Source organism: Calonectris borealis, chromosome 14, assembly GCF_964195595.1.
Source record: "Calonectris borealis chromosome 14, bCalBor7.hap1.2, whole genome shotgun sequence".
Taxonomy (NCBI): domain Eukaryota; kingdom Metazoa; phylum Chordata; class Aves; order Procellariiformes; family Procellariidae; genus Calonectris; species Calonectris borealis.
Window position 1 is genome coordinate 9,839,541 of NC_134325.1, and position 20,583 is coordinate 9,860,123.

At 36.5% G+C, this 20,583-nt stretch overlaps 1 long non-coding RNA gene across 1 annotated transcript in view; it reads left to right on the plus strand.

Moving 5' to 3' along the window:
• LOC142088155 (uncharacterized) overlaps positions 1-20,583 on the plus strand; it is a 156,062-nt gene that overhangs the window by 72,144 nt on the left and 63,335 nt on the right. The gene's annotated exons all lie outside the window — the stretch shown is intronic.

The following is a 20,583-nucleotide window of genomic DNA, read 5'->3' on the forward strand; positions in this document are numbered from 1 at the left end:
CAATGAACCACTCATTGTGAACAATTCTGACAACATTAGGGCCTTGAATAAGTGATCTATATCTAATGTAACCATCAGCTAGTTCTCATGTCTTTATATGACTAAACCATTTTTTAAATGGTTTGTGCTTTTGGCGGGGGGACAGGTTAGTTAAGAAATCCACTTGAGTTTTTATCACTTATTTTAATTACTGTCCTGATTGTCCAGGCAGAGCTCAGACTTCAGAGAGCTCAATGTGGTTGCACAAATTTTGGTGTCTCAAATCTTTTAAATCGTTGGCCTCGGTTCTGTAAACAGATCCACACAGAAAGAGTTTGAGATCTGTGCTTCTGATCTACTGCAGTCAGCGGATATCGGGACACTGAGAAAGAGGAGAGCAGTGGAGACCTGGCTGTGGGGTGGCTGCTGCTACTGTGAAACAAAACACAGTAAATACAGATAGTGGGTGGGTAGACAAATGCAAAATGGGTGAGCCTTAGAAGTGATGGGATTATTTGGTTACATAAACTAGGTAGCTTGATGGTGGATTTAAGAGATGAGAAGGTGTTTGTATATTTGCATAAATAGAAGCATTAGATGACAGTGGAAATGAAAAGACACTGTAATGCAAAACTATAGGACAAAAGCACAATGTTAGACAGCTCAGTTGCAGGAATGTAACTGATCAGAAGCATTAGTAGTGACAAAAATCAGAATGTCTTTCTGTACATTAATGTGCCAAATAGTTGATGTTTGAATCCTGACCATTTTTGACAGAAATTACCTATGTTTAATTAGAATAGGGATTTAATTAGAAGCAAATACAATATAAAGTCAGCCAGTGACAAGTTGATTTGGTTACAAAAGTGATTTAGTTATTGGGAGCAGGAAGGGGACTACATCAACCCACTTTGGATCAACTTGAGGAGGACCATGAGACAACAGCAGTGATTTTTTCTTCCCCAGTCCCCACCCTCACTGAAAGGATTGTTTTGTCTTAATGGAACAGCTCATTCCTACATGTAAAAAGCCTTCTTACTGTCTTGTGTGCAGTATTGTAATTGAGCTGTAACTTTCTAATCCCTGTCCAGGATCCTTATCTGTCATCTTCAATAATATGGTATATGTGCCCAACAAATGTTATAGTTCCACCAGTGAACAAGTCTTGTTATACTTACACGAAGTAGCGTATTGTTTTAGAGACAATTGTTTATGGCAATTGTAACTCAAAATAATAGAAACTCAGCAGTTGTTACATTATCAGAAGGTTTGTCTGAGAAACAATAGCTTCTGCTGTCTTTTGAACTGGAAATAATTGTCACGCTCTTGCACAATTTACTGCAATGATTGCATCTGTGTATTAAACATGCATGGGATGGGAGGGGGGAAATGTACATTATCATTAAGCTTCTTGTCCTGCTAACTTTACCCTGTGATCTTTAACATAAAGCTTTTATTAGGCCGTTTGTTTCCTTGTGATCAGCATGGCTATCTCTTTTTCTAAAAACAGTCACTCACAAAGAGAAGTCCAAGTTTTGATGGTCTCATTTGTGTCTGAATTCCATAAGTCTTCCAAGTTTAAGGAAATTGTGATTTCGTTTTTTCAATTTAACTTGAACAGAAGTAGTCTCTTGATTTTTAAAATAACGATTAAAATGTAATCTGTAGCCTACATACCTGATCCAAAATGAGAAGAAATAATTGTTCAATAGAGTAATGTTTTGCTCTCATATTATATTGAATCTTGCAGAGTTAGTTATGTCAAATGATGATTACTAATGCTGTGAGAATAGCCAATAACACTGCATGATTTCTCTTTAGGCTAATAATTATGATAAAAAATGTATAGTAAATTTCACAGACGCATAGTTTGCTGAATTTGAGTAGGCTTCAAGAATGAAAAGAGCAAGCATTCATAGTTTCCTTGTGAAGTAAAATTCGTGTAAATAGCATTACTTGGCAAAGTAATGAGATTTCCTCCCCCCCAACCCCCGCAATACAGGATGATACCATGTGCTGAAGTTTAATAAATATATTTATTAAAACCAGCCTGGACATTTCAGTCCTAGTCCCTCTAGGTAACTATTATTGCATTTTTCATACTCACAGCTTTAGTTACTGGAATTTAAAATGCAGCACAAGTACTTGGGAGGAAAAAAGTACTGACAGCTTGCCTTCGCAAGAGATTAATTTATACATTTTTAATGCAGGGAGTTATTTCCCAATATAGCTCATATAATGTTAGCCAACCTGGAAAAATGGATATTTGTGGAAATAGAAATAGGTAAAGTACAAAGGGACAACTGTTTTAAATCAGAGTATCTAAAGTGAAGGGAAAGCTGATTGGGAAGAGGGGAATAGTTTTTTTTTTCTTTAAGACTTGGCTGTCCATTAAGTGGTGAGATGTGAGTTTATCTATAGTACAAATTAATGTTGGGTCTGGAACAGGCCATATAGCATCTCAAGGACCGAATTTCCTATTCCCTTCCCAACTGTGTAAGTGAAAGTTGTCCCAGAACTAAAATGCAGTTGTTCTTTGACCTCTTCAGAGCAGCAGACCACATGGGGGATGTCTGCCTTTTGGATGGGTGAACTTGATGTCCTTTGGTTGGTGAGAGACTGAGGGGTGCTCAAGAAAAAAAAAAGCCAAAAAGAGGCTGAACATGAGATTCAGTATTCCAACAGACTGCAACTGGCCCATAGTGCACAGGTTTGATGCCTTTTGTACACAGCAAATATAATCTCGAAAGCTATTGATTCCACTGCATAAATGACAGATTCCACTACCAGGAACTAGAGGATAAGTAGAGGGAAGTCTACATAAACATAGTGATAATCATATCCAAAAGAAGTTTAAAGGTGGAATAGATTTCTGTAAAGCATACTATTGTTTAGCTCAGAGATGTAAAAGTAAAAATTGGGTACGTAGTTTGTCATGAAAACAAAGACTAGTTAACCAACAAGTCTGAGATCCTGTTTCTAAGAGAAGAAGAGGAGGCATGAAACCATTGTAACTTAGTGTTGTGTAATCCTAGACCATGAAACACTTCTCTCTGGAATCTATGCCCTGCTACCTTGCAGGTTTGTAATCTTCTATTGAAAAAAATTGTGGCGTTAGAAGATGGCTAGAGTATTGCAAGCCACTTTTAATGGAAAATCTGAAGTCTAAAATCTGGATTATATATCTAGATAAATAATGGGCTGCTGTAGTCAGTTAGGAGGCCATACTTCCTGGAATTTGTAAAAATAGTTTCTCCCAAGGACAATGAAATAAGATATTAAGAAGAATTTACAGGATACAGTGCAATGCATAGTTACAGTCTTAAGAATGGTAATTTTGATAGATGCTTTAAGCCTGCTGAACTTTAATGGTCTACTGCAGTAACAAGATAGAGCATTTGTAAAGGAATAAAATTTGTATGTTTTTTTTATTAAGCAGTAATTAATCTGCTACTAGTTGGTTGATTTGCCTGCTCGTCTGCTTCATTGTAAGAGAGACATTTGAGCTCCTACTGCTTCAGAGATTATTTTTTTTTCCCCCAGATCTCCATACTCAGGCAGATCCTGAATATATTCCACAGAAAAAGTTGATCTTTTTAAAAAGATATTTAATTAGGAAAGAGTAGTCAAAGTGAAAACTTCATAATTTTGGCTAATGTATTTTGGCCTGGATATTAACTAGGGAAAACTGAAGGAGCAATATCTACACTAAAATAAGTCAACTAAAAGCGTTTTTAAGCGATATGGTATGTACCTATACCTCTTGGCTGATTAAAATTTACTTTAACAACTGAATTTTTTTCTTTCTTTCTCGTGATACTCTGAGATATTTACATTTGAAGAAATTAAATTATTGTTGTGGAGGTAGGACAGTGAAACTGAGTGCACATTAAGTGTATAAAACAAAGTGCAAGAATGTGTATTGTAGGGAGAGAGAAAAAGCAGGGAGCATATCTTTCATTGTTTTTAACGATGATATTGCTAAGACATACCTGTTATTCAAGTGATAGTATTTTGCAATGCAGATATCACTTCTATTGATAGTGCTACATTTGGCTCTCAGCTCTTTATCCACTCCACACACACACACATATAAATATATTGACACCTCATGTATTTCAGATGGGTTGCTGGAAAATCAGCCTCAGCTGCCCTCCATTTGAAGTGCAGTTGACTTTTGTAGCATCCATCTCAGAGTGACACTTTATATGGTCTCTAACAAGTTAATCTGTTTGTGTAGAATTTTAATGCAATGTTGTCTTTTGTCTAGTTTGACTAATGTTTTCAGAGGCAGATAAGTCTTGAGCAGAAGGAGCCCTCAAAGGAGGAAGGTAAAGATAAAGTGATGAAATCCAATCCAGGCATAGGTATGTAAGAAGGAGGAGAGGTAGTGGAGGCAAAAGAAAAAGAAAGAACACCCAAACTCAAGGGCAATATTGAAAATCCTTTAGCATATGCAGCAAAAAGCGTTTATCTTCTTAACTGGCATGAATATGCAATGGCTCTTTCCCAAGAGAGGAAGACAGCACCATTTCCTTCTATAGTATTCAGAGTAGTCTTAGTTAAACCCTTATAAAGTAAGTTCAACGTGAAATTATATTCATGCTGGGGTATCCCTGTCTCCCGCTCATGCTAAGCATGTACTTGAACTACTTTAAGCTGCTGAAGCCTAAGCCAAGGGCAAGACACAAGTTCACCATTGGATTCTGTCACATTAGATCATCATGGCATCATTGACTTGGCAAAATTTAAACCATTCTGAAACTTTTACATACAGAAAAGTTGCAGTCAAAACTGCAGAAGTTACAGAGAAATGAAAGAATGAGAAAATAATACTTGACTCATGTTAAAAAGTAGATGGTGGAGCGGAGTGCCTGTCTCTCGCTGGGCATCTGCACTGGTATGACAAAACCAGTAGCCTATGGACTGAACAAAGGAAACTGTAATCTGACTGTAAATGCACTGAGTGGACAGTTGAGTGAATCCATTCTGATTAGAAGGGGACATTTCTCTAAGATCTGATTTCTATCATATTACAAAATTCCCCTCTTATTTTAAAGAGGAAGGTGAAATACAATGTGTCATGGAAAGTAACTAAAACCCATTACTTTAGAACAGTTAGAAATGTTAGTTTAATTCCAGTAGCATCTCTTATGTCTGAAAGAATATCTGCTCATAATAATTAATGCAGTTTCTATGCAGATATTGGCCTGGGGAGTTCACAAGAAAAAAAAAAAAAAGAAATTGTTTTAGAAATTCTGAGAAATGGATTCAGAATTTTACATATGCTGTGGGAAACTTTAGTAATATGTATGCTGAAAGATACCACGTTGTAACTGGTTTAGAGTGCAAGGTAAGTAGTACGAGAGAAATGCTCTTTCACAACCCAAATCACAGTAATTAAACAGTATCATGTTTTCTGATAGTTAAATGGACTTGACCTCGCCTGGTGATCATAAATCATTTACATCTTATGCACATGATATAAATTGGCAAGTCAGTGATCAGAGGAGCTAAAATGCTGCAGAAATACCAAAACATTTGAAGATGCATTTTGGACTTGTAAATTCAGAAAAATAAGTGTATTGGAATATCTCTTGGGCAAGATATTGGCACACATATCTATCAGAGCTACTACCACCTTTTTGTGTTGCTACATTTGTTCCTTTTAGTAGAGTTATGATGGCATTAATTGTATGTTCGTAAACTCAACTGTGAAACTCCAGTTGTCAATTGCCAGCGGACAGGTTGAGTCCCCCAGAATTTTCGTGTGGCTTTTATTTTGTTAAACCAAATTCTGAATTGTAGTTTTGATTTGTAATTTATAATATCTAAAGTACAGAGTTGTAGACTGAAGCGGAAGCCATTTTCTTAAGCTATAGCTATTCTGTGCTAGATGCTATGTAATTTTTACTATAGTGTAATGGTAATGCTTCATAGTGTCCTTGCTAGAACCATTTCTGTGTTACTTTTTGTTTTAGCTACCTAAGCAATTTTAAAATAATTTATATCTGTTTTTCAATATGTATATAAATATTTTCCTCTTCTTTAATTGGAGAAAAGCTTTGGAGGATAATAGAGTATTTGTAAGACATTCTGAAGTTCTAGGCTAAATTTTTCGTACTCCTTAATATTTTTTACGTAAGCAATTTTACATTTTCACATCAAGGCTCTTGATAATGAAGAGTGAATTAGGCCCTGTTAACATATGGGAGAGGAAGGGGTAAAGGAATACATGAAACTCTAATTCCACCATTTCCATGTGAAGGGCTCATCCATCAAGTAAAATACTCTGCATGATGATTTTGCAGCTGATGGGACTATGTGCCGGATGCCATAGGAACAAAAAATCAAGTATATTGTATCAAGGCACCTATTGCTTTCTAAAAGGACAAGTTGTTTTATCTGAGGATCAGAATAGCGGTTACTAATTTGTATGGAGAGTACCGGAAAGCTATAAATCTGGCTACAAGTGACACAGCTGTGTGTCCCATTTTTGCTGTGTTATGCCACACTGTGGTGAACAACGCTAGCGGAGGCTGCTCTGGATTTGGTTCAACTAGTTAGTCTAAGTTTCAACTTCTCCCTAGCTCTTTTCCAGCACAAACAGCATGTGGCAACCTATTAAGTCACTCATGTCTAGATTTGATTTTGGTGAGCTAGGGTTCTAGGTATTTAGGAAACTCTCACAAGACTTTGTATTTTAGGTATCGGAATACTTTAAAAATCCAGTCCTGGATACTGCTGCTTTCCCGTTCTCCATTTCTGTGTGTCAGAGATGTAGTGAGGGTATATAAATTTCAGGCTTGTGAGGCACCTGGATACTATGGTAATAAAACATTGTTAAAAAAAACCCAAACAAAAAACAAAACCCAAAACACAACAAAAACCAAAACCACACCCCACCCCAAACAAAAAACCCAAACAAACAAAAAACAACAAAAAATCCCCCAAACAAAAGCCAACCCCTCCAACACCAAACACCACCACCCCCAACAAACAAAAAATCACCCACACCCTCCAACAACACCCACCCACTTGATTTAAAAACCTTAAGTGGATGCTAGGCTTGAATGTGCTGTCACACTCAGCAAATACAATGGGACTTGCAAGTGGGGGAAACACTGTGCAGTAGATCATAGGATCATAGAGTAATTCAGGTTTGAAAGGACATCAGGAGGTCTCTAGATCTCTATGGTCAGACCAGGTTGCTCAAATTTTTATCCAGTCGGGTTTAAAAACCCCCAGGGATAGAGACTGCACCTTAGGCAACCTGTTCCAGTGCTTGACTGCTTTCATGGGGAGAGAGTTTCTCTTTTTCATGTATCCAGTCTGAGTCTCTCATTTCAGATTATGCCTGTTGACTTGTGCTCCTGCTGTGGATCCCTTTGAAGAGCTTGACTCCATCTTCTTGATAACCTCTTCATAGGTATAACTGATGTTGAGGTGATATGAATTGTTTGACTTAATCAACAAGGTTAAAATTATAACTTTAGGTGATTCAATTTGGAGAACACAGGGCTTGAGGGAGCAGAGAAAGTAAATTGTTCAACTACCTGATTTTGAACATTTCTGTTACTGTCGGTATCCTTCTAGTGGAAGCATAAAGGTCACACATTGAAAGAAATCAATGGAAGTATGAGCTGGGAGAAGACTGATCTTTCTTTACTACTTAAACTGAAATCACAAATAACAGAGCAGTCAACACTAGTACTGATCCTAATAGTTTTTCAGAAATGGCTTGAAACCATGGCAAACTCACATCAGGTAAGCATTAAAGAGCTGACAAATAAGCTTTTCTAGTGTAATTTTTTTGTTTGTTGTTTCAAAAATTCTTATTTCAGTGTGATGTTTTGCCAACAGCATGTTGCTCCCTGGTGTGCTGACCACCCCTCAGGCCATGCTTTATGTTCCTCTGAATAGGTCATAAGAAATTCAACTCAACTATAAAGGCATAAGATCAATGCTTTAGCACCAATTTACATAATCTTTGCCAAATTAATAGTGTACAAATAATTGTAAACAATTAGATAAATGTGTGTATATATACTAATCCAGTGTTCAGTAGACTTCTGGGTGCAGTTGATGGGGATTCAACCTTTTTTGCTGAAAAAAGTGTTCAAATCGTAATTTGAAGCTGTATCCAATAGATGAGACTGAGGGTTTATGGCCACAATCTCTAAGCATTGGTGGGCTATTTTGTCTACCGACTTCTGTGATTTAGTATCTTTAGATTTCTGACTTTCAGGAACACAGGATGTATTTAAAGAATACTACAGAGTCTGTAGAAATATTGAGGATCTTTGTAAAGAAGATGTAAATGATTTTTTAATCTTCTTTACCTTTGTTTTCAAGCATAAAATATTGTAGCCTGGCTTCAGTTGAAAATGGCATGGAGGAGCATGTTTTCAAAGATATTGAAGATGTCATAAATAATCTGCAGGCTGAGGCACTGACACCATTATCGCTCTGTTTCATCTTACAAGTCACCCAGACTCCTAGCTGCACTTAGTGTTGTCCTGATCTCTGCATGATGATACTTTACAAGCTACCTGTCCATCACTTTTCAGCTGCTTACAGCTATTTTATCCTTCTTAACTTGTTCAAAGTGAAAACAAAAATGCAAATTATTCCAAAACTTTCTCTCTCCAACTGGACCTATAGATTTCTGATGATGAACAGTAGCTTTCTCATCATTACAGTAGCATCTAATCTTCAGAGGTTAGCTGGAGAGACCAGGAGCTTGCTGCCCCAAAACGCTCACTAAATTGTCTGCTGGAAGCATGACACACTCTTTCATATTTTTATCTGCCATTGATCACTGAGAACACAATATTAAAAAAAAAAAAAAAAGTCTAATATATGGAGCAAGGAGTACATAAGAAGAAGAATAATTTTTTTGTAATCTTAATGAGAAGTTCTTAGAAATTGCTTGAAATAGTTATGAAAAAGATGGAACCTAAGGAATATAAAGTTTGTTATGCTTCTTGATGATGGTATTATTGACGAGCTGAGCTTAGAATAGCACGTTACGCAGGTACAATATTACTGTTAGCATCGCAAAATCATGAGTTCTGCCAACAAGCTTAATACATGATTTTTCGGACACTAGCAATAATAACATTGTGTGACTATTAATTTAGCAACTTTGAGAAGTGAAAGCTAGCTCAAATCCTGTATGGCTTATGCGTACTTCTTTCCACTGGCTTGTTCAGAGTAAGTTCCTCAACATGGTGATTTCAGATACAAATAGTCTGCATGACCAGCCAAGAGTGACCTGGCTCAGTTTTCCAGAAAGGGTTAGTTCTTGCTTGATTGATTTCATTTGAATTATGTATTAGTTTCTGATATTTTAACTTGTGCAGCCAAAATGCAATTGAAGCAGGAGGAATTAAGCCAGATAGATTCTTACCTCTGACACCTACGATATTTAGCCGGAATCAAAATGTCTCTCTTGCACTCAGGAACAGCAGGGAAGTCCTTTGAATAACATCCAAATACCTGAGTAGTTTTACATTTTGGGGTAGTAACATGCTTCTGTGTTGCTTTTGACAGCTACTTAAATGAAGGATGAGTAAGCTGTCCAGTTTCAATGAAGTTTGATCAGATACCACAGACAGAGATGGAGTTTGATGTGTAATCTAAAGCATGTGGATTTTTTCTAAATGGTACACCTAAGATCATTATTAATGTCATATATGCCCTAGAGCAGTTAACACATCCTATATTTCTATAATCTGCACCTTTGTGGGACATAAGATAAAGCACTGAAAAAAGTTGAAACTGTGTGTTACTGCTAATTGAAATAAGAGTGGATTTTGAAAGCTGGAGTGCTTTTCCTGTTTCTTCGAAGGAGAACTCGTGGAACAGCTTCCTAGTACCACTTTGGAATATTGTTTTAGTACTCACAAAGTCTTTGAATTGCAACCAGTCCTTCTGCAACACTTCAAACAAGCAAAGTCACGGAACAGCTCAATATTAGGAAAGGTAGCTGTTCCTTTAAGGTGAGACTAGAGATCAGGTTAGTCTTTTGTGTATTGCCTGGCAGGTGAATAAAAAGCTTTTAGTTAGTGACTAAAGCATTTTTCAATTATCTGGTAATAGCCTTTGTTCTCCAAAGACAAAGCTTGTGTTTTATTTATGGGCTATAATCTTTGGTACCTCTGCACTTTGTAACCTAATAAAATAAATTGTAATCCCATCACTGACAGTAGCACAAAAATAATCTACTTGTCAATTGTTAAAATTAATTGTATGTTTTTATAACTGGAAATTACAGATATTTTTTTTTTTAAATCCTCAATACTTTTCAAAAGCCATAGTTTCCCCATTGGTGATTTATTCCAAAAGCTTTTATCTACTTAAAAAAGGAAATTTCATATGTGAAAAAGAAAATTTTGTTGAGAAGGCTATTTTCTCGAACAAATAATGCTTGTTTCTAATGGCTGAACTTATCTTGGATGGAAATAAAATTTAACAGCCTATAACAAGATCATACTGATTTTTTAGAAACTCTGTTATCTTTCAAAATAGAAAATCTGTAGATTTCTATGTGCTGTTTCCTGAAAAGTCTGTCTTTAATTCCAGAAAATGGAATTACCATTTGAAACACGTCTGCTGAAGGGGAGATAGTGTGGTGAATCCATTGCGCTATGCTAGTGATTTTAGTGATGCTAGTACAATATGACGCGCAAAGTATTCAGAGAAAATACTAGGCTGTTATGTTTTAAAAGCGAGGCTCTGAGACTGGCCTTCCTTAATTGTTAATCTGAATCACGTTTCTCGCTCACCCCCTGTGCTTTACTAAATTTTCTCCCGCCTCCATATTGACAGTATCATTAAAGTGATCTCTACAATGAAGCCTTTTGCATATGCACTGCTCTGTACCTGACCAGATGCCTTAATGATGCATGCTCTCAAATGAGAAAAGCTGTTCATCATTCCTGAAAAGTCATTCTCCTCTTCTTTGATTAATTCTCCTAATACGGTTCATGCTTTGGCTTACTTCAATGTGTCATATATTCCAAAAATAGTTTAGACATTGAAACAACTCTCATAATAAAGTATTTGCAAGTCCCTAAGCAAAGATGGAGAAAAGGAATCCACTGCCCTAAACCTATTGTGAGTACACCATTAGAGGCTGGAAAAAACAACAGCATAAGGGCAGCAGCTGATCTTACAACACTGAAGTATATTTATATGTATCTTATAAATTTTGTGTGTCCTGTTTTACATACGTATTTCTTGTCACTGAGGCACAGCCAATATAATTAACTTCTGCTGATGAGAGAGCTTAAGCTCGGGGTCTAGAAGTTTGATCTTTGGTACTTGAAAATCTTGATGAGTAAGCCTGCTCAATGAGCTGTCCCAGCTTGTTGTAAAATATAGGTTGAAAAAGCAAATAGTAACAAATTGGAGAGAATCTTTCTTGACAGTAGCCAGGGATTAATAGGTCATCTTTGGAGAGGGAAGCATTGGAAAAAGGTTTCTGGTTTGAGAGATATACACTTCATTGCGGTGTTTTCAGGTTCACAAAGCAAGAATCGTTGTAATTTACAGATTCGGTGTACTTTTCTGCAGTTTCCTAGACTGCTATCCTTGCTACTTCATAAAAAGTGTATTCCTGAGATGAACAGTTTTATACTTTCTGCAATGGGAAAGAGAGAAGATGAATAAGCAGTGATTGAAAAAGAAGGCAGGCAGACTCTGTTAATATCTTTTACTCCCATCTTTCTTTGTGTGCTCGGCCCCGCTGTTTTTTTTTTTTTAGTTCTTCATAGTCATGTGAAGGGCTTAGAGGTTTACATGTATGTATCTGTTTGTACAGGTGTACCATTTCATCTTTTGTGAGCAAAAAGACCAAATCCTGTCCAAACATGTATTGGAACTTTACACGTCAAATCATGTAAATATGGCCAACGTGCAAGCACCCTGTAGAAATTTCAGGGTAGATTCTAAACTGACTTGTTTCTGTGTATACGCTGAAACTATGTCATTACATATTCCCTTCAAAAAGGTCTTAAATGCAGAGTGTGTTTTTTTTTTATTTTCCGTGAAAAAATCCTTCCTTACAGAAAGGATTTTAAAATGCTTTAGGAAATCCTTGAAATGGTCCTGAGTATAAAGTATAAAACAGGCTTGAAAATGTTCTATATGTGTTCTTCTTAGGAATGAACTGTCTAAAGAAAAAATTAGATTTTTTTTTTTTTACATACTGCAATTACAAGCTTCAAAAAATCGGTTCTGATATTCCCTCAGGATCCAGGATTTAATACTAATTAAAACAAAATTAATCAAAACTGTAAATTTTCTAACTTTCAAAAGAGACAAAACCTTAATGCCTGTTATGAATTACAGAAACTGATAAGATTCTGCACTTTAAGAAAATATGTCCAGGTAACCTAATACAATTGTTTTGCATCACTTGGAAGAGTTATTTTGGCAACAATCATTGACTTTGATCAATAATACATTGCTTTATACAAATAAGCAACCTACTAGGAACTTTTTGACATATAGGAACAGTCAAATAATTTTTGCAGAAGGTAGGAGAAACTTGATGATAACCAGATGCCACTGGCCAATGCTCTTGGAATTTATTGTAAAAATCCCTACGTCATCTGATTCCTACCCTGATTCTGTTTCCGTTATGGAAATCGTAACATTGTCACAGAAACTGAGGTCTCAGTCATCACCTGAAAAGGTCTGAGTAGTTTTATTTTACATTAGTGTAAAAAAAATTAGAAAGTAAATTACCTGACTGTTCCACTAATTTCTTAGAAATGGCCTTTGGATTTTGTTTTAATGAAGCCCAAATAAGTTTAGTTTACTCTCAAGTTGACTAGTAGCCATTATTGAATATCGTGTATTTCCCACTTAAGGAAGGAGGAAATGAGGGAAAGATATTGCACAATAGAAGAAAATTAAAATAAATTAAGCCAAAACTAAAGTGAACTGATTTGCCTCAAATCTCATTTATATTGTGCAAGAGGACTGGCAGTTTGCTGGTGCGCTCTCTGGTATCACTTGAATCTGAACAGTTTAAGGCAATCATCAGTTTAAAGTTCAGACTGTTTCCTATATGTTCTGCACCTCTAAAACCTAGCAGTGACATTTCTGTGGATAGCGGAACATAACTATGGCTTGTGCAGTTGGGCTCTCTATAGAGTATCTCACACTAAGGAACTTAATCTGAGTCTGTTCTGTGATTTCCGGTGTTTTGCAGTTTGGATCTTACACACCTGATCTTTATGTCACATAGATAGCACTGAACCTCTGTGAACCTTGATGCTTCATCATTTTGGATCCCATATCTAGGGATATGCCCCATATCTAGGGCATCTAATGTTTTGTCTTAGAGTTTGTGATCTTAATTTGACTAATATGCTTGTAAACGTTAATGCAGTTTCCACAAACTTTTATTTGAGGACTTGAGTGTTTATAATTTACTATAAAGTTCCAGCACGATGCTTGGAAAGGGTTAGGCTAACTCCCCAAATCAGTTAGCTAAGTCAGTTGCCAAATAAATTAAAATGGGACCTAATTAAAATACTTACTAAAATAAACATTTGCTGTGAGGATTGATAAATAATTTCAAGTAACTGCACTTTAGTTATTCAGTTATAAAAAAAATTCTCTGCTTGCTCTAAGGAGTGAAATCTTGAAATGTTTGTCCAAGACAAAATATTATGTGCTGATGGCATGGTTTGAAACAATGACAAATTTCTGAAATCGTTGTAAATGTTTATTTGACCAGTCTTAGCCCATCATATGCTTTTACTATGGAAGGATTTCTAAATATACTGGTATGAATAAATCTTCATTTTCTGTACCTCAGAGTGATTGCTGTGCTTGTGTTCTAGTAGAAGGAGTTTTGGAGACTTGCATCCTTTCTCGAAGAGAAACTGTTGTTTTGCCAGCCTTGAAGCTGATAAATACTGTCAGTGCTGTTCCTGAGTTGTGTTGTTCCTCTAGGACTGGTGACCATATGCTTATTAAGATAGCAGTATTGTTTGTTCTGGCATTTTCAATCAAACAGGTCAGTTTTCTTATGACAGTCTGTTATCAGCCAGTCTTTTAAACATATTAACCCAGTGGAGGCAATAAGTCCATATTATGTAATTAATTTTCTGGGTAGATTTAGCTTTGTTCCCCAACCAGACCCTATGTTTCAGCATCAAAAACGCATGGGAAGTTTTATCAAAAAGATGCATTTCCTTTGAGCTGTTACTCTGTTTACAGACATTCTTAATATAATTAACTCAGATTCATAACGCCTGTCACAAATGACAAAAGTAATTAATTCTGAAATTTGGATTATGGGGCTTTATGTGGAATATTTACCTTCGGGTGATTATGTCTCAAAAACATTTTGGGTCATGATTTATGGTGTCTGAGTCTAATAGCATGCCAGGTTTTGTAAGGTTTCAGTTACGATATTTGAATAATATAGGAAGCAAAGAAAAAGTAACTGTTCCATGTTTATTGTATTAATGTCAGTCAACAGAGAAGGAACACTTTGCATTGGGGGCAACAAACATACTAACTGCAATATTCCATGAAGCCTGCAAACAAAAGTAGGTTATGTTTTCAAAACTGGGAGAAAGTTGTTCATGCAAACAGGCAATTAAAGAAACCAATGACTTTCATGCTGAAATACAATAAATGCACACCTACAAGTTGGGTTTTTTCCCTCTAATTCTGTCAGAATGTTTCTAAGACTGTTTACATGTATGCAGTATGTGTGTTTTTCAGGTGCTGAGTTTACAGTAATGATTGAAATATGTGGCCAAAAAGATGAAGTCCTTCATAAGCAAAAATACGAAGCTGTAGTTTAAACTACTTGCTTCAGACACTGCTATCTGCTGTAAGCACATCTCAGAACAAAACAGAAAGCCCATGCTAGTGTTCAGTACTTTTCCCTCTCACACTTGAGTTTCCCAGTCTTTTAGAAGTGGAACTGATGTTTTCTCCCTGTTTATGCTTTAATCTGATGTTCAAATTACCTTGTTTAGTGATAGTGTATCCACTTTGAGGGTGGCTACATCACATGAAGTGCTGTAGGACACTTCATTCTTTTCATTGGGAACACCAAGTGTAGAGGTGTGCTGCAAAATGACTGCAGCACTCATCGGCAGCTGTTGCGTCTCCTCTCTCAAGTCTGGCTTAAGAAGCAGCTTGATACATTAATCTTTTCTAAGCAAATTTTCTTAGAGGCAACTGATGTATTTTTTCAAGCACCAAAGTGGTAAACTATGTGTGTGTGTGTTTTTCATTCTGTTCCTGAAGACTTTGAATAATGTTTGTCCTTATTTGTTGTCTATATTATGATGTATAATATTGGAGATCTGGATCCACAAAACGTTAGTAATCTTGGAAGATTCTTGTAATTCTATTTAAGAGCTAGGCTACCAGAATAGCACGAAGCTTCTCAAAAGCCTGGAGATAGTATCTCCTGATTTAATAACTAGAGGCAAAGATTTTTATATAAGAAGTTAGGAAAGCTTAGTCTAATATGACCAACTCATAGTCTGATGTTTGTAAGTTTGAATAATTCAGTGTTATTTGCTTTTCTTACGCTTTTTCTTTCCTTTTTATTCTAGACCTTCTTAATTTACCAATTTCTGTGCTTTTTTCATTTATTAATAACAGTTGATTTTAAATTCTGATGGATTGTAAAACCTGATTTATTGTCTTTATGCAACAATAATTTAATATGTAGACATCTACAAGTTACACCGAGTCTCTAAATTTCAAACATGGTTGCTTAAGGGTAGAAACTTTGAGCTGTGTTCTACTGCCTGAATAGATTACTTTAATCTGCTAATGATACCTTTTCCATTTTTACCACTTCTTGTTCCATTATTAGTAATAGCTATCATTATACTGGATTAATTGCTGACTGTAGGTGACTATGAAACTGTAGTTTTCAGTTTATGAACCAGTGATCACTTGTGAAGTAAACTGCCAGTGTGCAGCTTCTAAATCTTTCAGAAATCTGAAAATGTCTGGCTTTGGATACTGCCTTTTGACTCTTAAATCTTGCTTGTCTGCAACATTTGGTATTTAGGGAAACATTTTTTAATGAGAATGACAGGAAAACTCCGAACTAATATTTTGAAAATGGTTATGTAGAATTAAATAAGTAACTTTGGGGTGAATTTGTTCAGTAATATGCTTGAATAAGTAAGTCTGTTATTGCTCATCCTTCTGCAAGGAATGTGCCAAAGTACCGTTTATTGTATCAAACTGCAACACAGTTCATGAACTCCAGATCACAAATACTCTCATGTGAGAAACATGGAAGCTACTTGGTGCAGCTTCCACTGTAGTTTGAAGTCAGAATATACTTTACAATCAGAAAAGAAAGGAACTTTATTTAAATTATTTTAAAGATAAGATAGTAAATGAAGGGAAAGTTTGCAAACATTACGAAATGGTTTCCAGCTCTGTAGTAAATTAAGTGGACAAAGAGGAATTTATCATGGATGGTTTGATGAGATGCTGTCTCTTTGGAGTATTTAAAAAAAAAAAAAAAAAAAAAAGAATGAAAACACATTAAAGACCATGCAGCAACCATCCTGTTGTCTAGGGTTATAAGCTATATGACCCATGAAGGCCCTTTCTTTTCCTGAAATGTATGATTCTATCTTTCAGTAACTAAACCCATTTTCCTTATATTTCTCCAGCTTTGCCCTGATGTTTTCTTTTCTGACACAGGAGTTTCACAACTGTTTCAGTTAAAAGAAAGCAGAGTTAGTGAGAGAAAATTTAATGCTTCATTTATTTATTTTAAATGGACAGATGAGACTTTTTTGTGTGAGTTCCATAGTAAATGCTCAGTCTAAAAAAAAAAAAATTGTGAACAGCAAGCCCTCACTGTGAAACTTCAGTGTTAAACCCATGTGGCAACCCACAGAATAATTATATGCTGCTGATCACTGAGAGAATTTGCGTTGGTTAAGTGCTTTCCTTCAGTCAAAAACTAACTCCAGGCAAACCTACCTGAAGTTCCTTTTTTCTGAAGAACAGTTATGCCCAGGGTACATACTTTAATAACTTTGGTCTGGGCAATTCCAAGATAAGAAAGTTAGGGGCTAAGACAAGAAAGGTCTGACAATACCAGCATATTAAACTGCTGAAAGGGCTCACACCGTAATTGCAGCTTCTGCAAGAAATTGTCCATGTGCTGCTTCTAAGTCGTTCTGTACAGGGTAAATAAAAACATGATGCTAGAAAATATCTTGACCCTGTATCACTGATTTCCTTTCAGTTAACAAGTGAACTAATGCAAAGCCCTGAACCACAGTGAAGGTGCAACTGTACCAGCTACCATCACCCTCAGCAGTTTGTGAAGTTGATATGCCTCCTACAAAAGACTGGAGAAAATCATGAGCTTATGCCTAAAGGCAAATAGCAAGTCACTTATACTTTGGAGTATGTATGTAAGAACATACCTGAGTATAAATTAGGTATTTAACCTTCCTTGGGGGTGTATGAATTGATTGTGGCCTGTAAATTGGGTTTTCTCTTTTGCTTTGGGCCAGCTGAGGTGCCTATAGTAACTGCCTCACTTCTTTTAGGAACTCCAGTGCTATTCTAACAGGCTGCAGTTTAAATGGAGGGCTGTTTTCTACTGCAGTGAGGGAAAAAGCAAAAGTTGCAATGCCATTCCCTTGCGTACTGTATATATACTATATACTTACCCATGCTAAGCTAAGCACAGTCCATCCCATGGAGTCATGTGGTAAAGTGAAAAACGACAGGGAGAAATCATTACTATGACAACCCCACAGGGAGTGTAGGGAACATATGAGTCACTGCAGCTTTTTGAGTTCAGTGAGTCAAATCCATAAGCAGCTGGCCTTTTTGTTTAGCTCTACGGGTGAAATGGAGTAATAGTCCATTTATGCTCTGGAGACTGCCTGATGTGTTTACAGGAAAAAATATCCAGCATGTATGCCTCTACATACTTTTTCTTCTTTTAAGCATGTACAAGGAAGAGTGACAGAAACAAGATAATGGAATTTGTATATCTTTTTTCTTCCCCCCCCCCCAAGTGGTCCTTTTCTGTATTTTAGGGCATCTAGAACTCTTTCTCTCTGTTAATGGGCCTATAATTTTCGGTTGTCCTATTTTATCCATAGCTTAAGTGACGGAGGCTATTAACATTTGACAGTGAGTACCAGATGATACACAAGGGGGCAGCTGCAGACAGTTTACAGCAGGAAGCTCTCCTAGGCAGCCACCCTTTCTTCCTTATCTGTATGGTAGAATTTCTAAGCAGTCGGAGATGCAGATAAAATACTGACTGTGAAATGGGTTGTGTACTGCCTACCTTTTCCTGCTTGAAGAAGCTGCCACGTGATACACACATGCTGGAATCCTCTGTCATTCCTTCCTACCTGCCACACTTTTGCATGAGGGGAGATTAAGGGGATGAGAGCCCTTTATCTTCATTTATTAAAGTATTCTTTGACCTTCTTTTAGATGCCCTTATCCTCAGCTAACAGACAGGGTTTTTTCTGTTTGGTTTTAAACAACAAATAGAAACTTTAAAAGTGCTGTTGATTGCTGTTATGACTTGCCGTTCACCTGACTTAGGCATTTGTCATAATGGTCATTATGGTCAACTTGCAATCAGCAAAATACTCACTTTGAGATACTACCTGTGGATTTACATTCCAGAGTAGAATGGCTTAGTTCTGAATAAGGAAGCCCATGAATATATTTTAGGTTTTGTTCCTTCTCAGTTGGAGACCTGTGTTAAAATACATTGATGGGATGCCTTCTCAGACGCTCTCCCATGAATTAAGTTTGTATACATTTTTGTCTCAAGATGCAGATGATAACCTTTATATTAAGGAATCCTGTAGTTGGGAAACTATTTCAGATGTTTAATGACTCTTTGTGTTCATGTGAGCACAGATATTTGCAAAACAGATTAAAATCATAATTGTGAAAACTCAAGTTTTGTCCAAAATCCAGATATTTTAAAATGTTGTAAAGAAAACATTAAGCTGCAGTGACTGCAACCAAAGGAAGTAAGAATATGACCGAACTAATGCCTCTCACTTCCTGTGCTGCTAAAGTGTACATTATCTTGGATCCTGCGTGCATCCCAGTGCTACAGCAACAGATATGAGGTTGTATCACCAATGGTAGGATGCTAAGAAAAGTTTAGGTTTCAGAGTTTCTAAGACTGATTCAGACTGTTTGCAAACAAGATCATACTCCTGAATACACTTAGAATTAACAGAAGTGACAAGACTCATCCATTTGGAAGTAAGACTGTTTTTAGGCACGGAAGTAAGGGCTGTTTGGCATGGCTGGAATTGCCTTGAGTTGTAGACATGGAGAAGACAAATCTCCATTGTGACTAAGAGAATGATGCGGCCTTAATCCTGAAGAAAACCTTCAGAAGAAAGGCTTTCTGTGGTCAGATCAGGATTAACTCCTTGATGGCACTTAATGTTCTGCAGCCTCTCACGTTGATAGTTGCATCCACCTTTTTCATAGCAGTTTAATAGTTAAGGCACATCACAGGATGCCTGTTCTTAATGTAAAATCCTGTAGAGATGTGAACTGAAGAATTCATCAGCAAAAATACTGTATCCTGACTGGGCAGGCTTCTGTAGTTGCCTCTGATGTACCTGACCAGACCTGCTGTCAGAGACAGGAGGTAGAGGAGATCATTCCTGGTCTGGTTTGGTGATTGCTGTAAAAGGACACTGGGATGTGGTAGCAAGTTCTCTGCTGCTTTCCTTAGTGTATGCTGTAAAACTCTATTTCAGGACAAATTTAAAACTACGATAATCATGCATCATGTGGGATACTCTTCCATCTTACTTTTTGGTAGCAGTTTGAAAGCGAGTAAATGACTTAATAGAGTTAGATTCAGGGACAAAAGCATCAGACACCTCGTCACTCTATTCCTTTCTTCTCACTGGAGTTACAAAAAGTGGTATTCAAATGTGATCTAATTATCCTTGTTTATTGTTTAATATATTCTGCTGTCTAATTTTTTACAATCTTGTCTATGCAAGTATGCTTACTTAATAAAAAAGCAAAATCAGAGATGAAGGCGGCTCTTAACAGTGCTGTTCACACCTTCGGGGTAAGGGGCTGAGGTGTTTATGCCAGTTAATCCTTCAACAGGATGCAAAATAGGTATACAGTGCAGTAGTCTAAAAGGAAATTTTTTTCTCCATTTACTATTCTGAAAGTAAATGAGTTGATTTTTCAGTGAATGTGGGATTCATCTGAAATTTACATGCAGGGCCCTTTTTTACTTAAAGCAAGTAAAATCCTGAATTATTCATGGTTTTCTCATTTCTTTCAGTAGTTGATTATCCTGGAAGGAAGGAAACTAGAGTTTATTCTACAGGCACTCTCTCTTTATTGCTGTAATGGGAACATTGCACTAGTAATTATAGTTTTACTAATTATACTTACTCATTTGTTTAATCCTCATAAGAAGAATATTACTTAAGTCTGGTTTGCTGTTTGACACTGTAGCTAAATTATGAATTGTAAGCAGGAAAGAGGTTAACTCTGTTTGTGTGATCTTGTCCCTGCTTTTCTGTTAGGTTCCTGGGAGGTTCC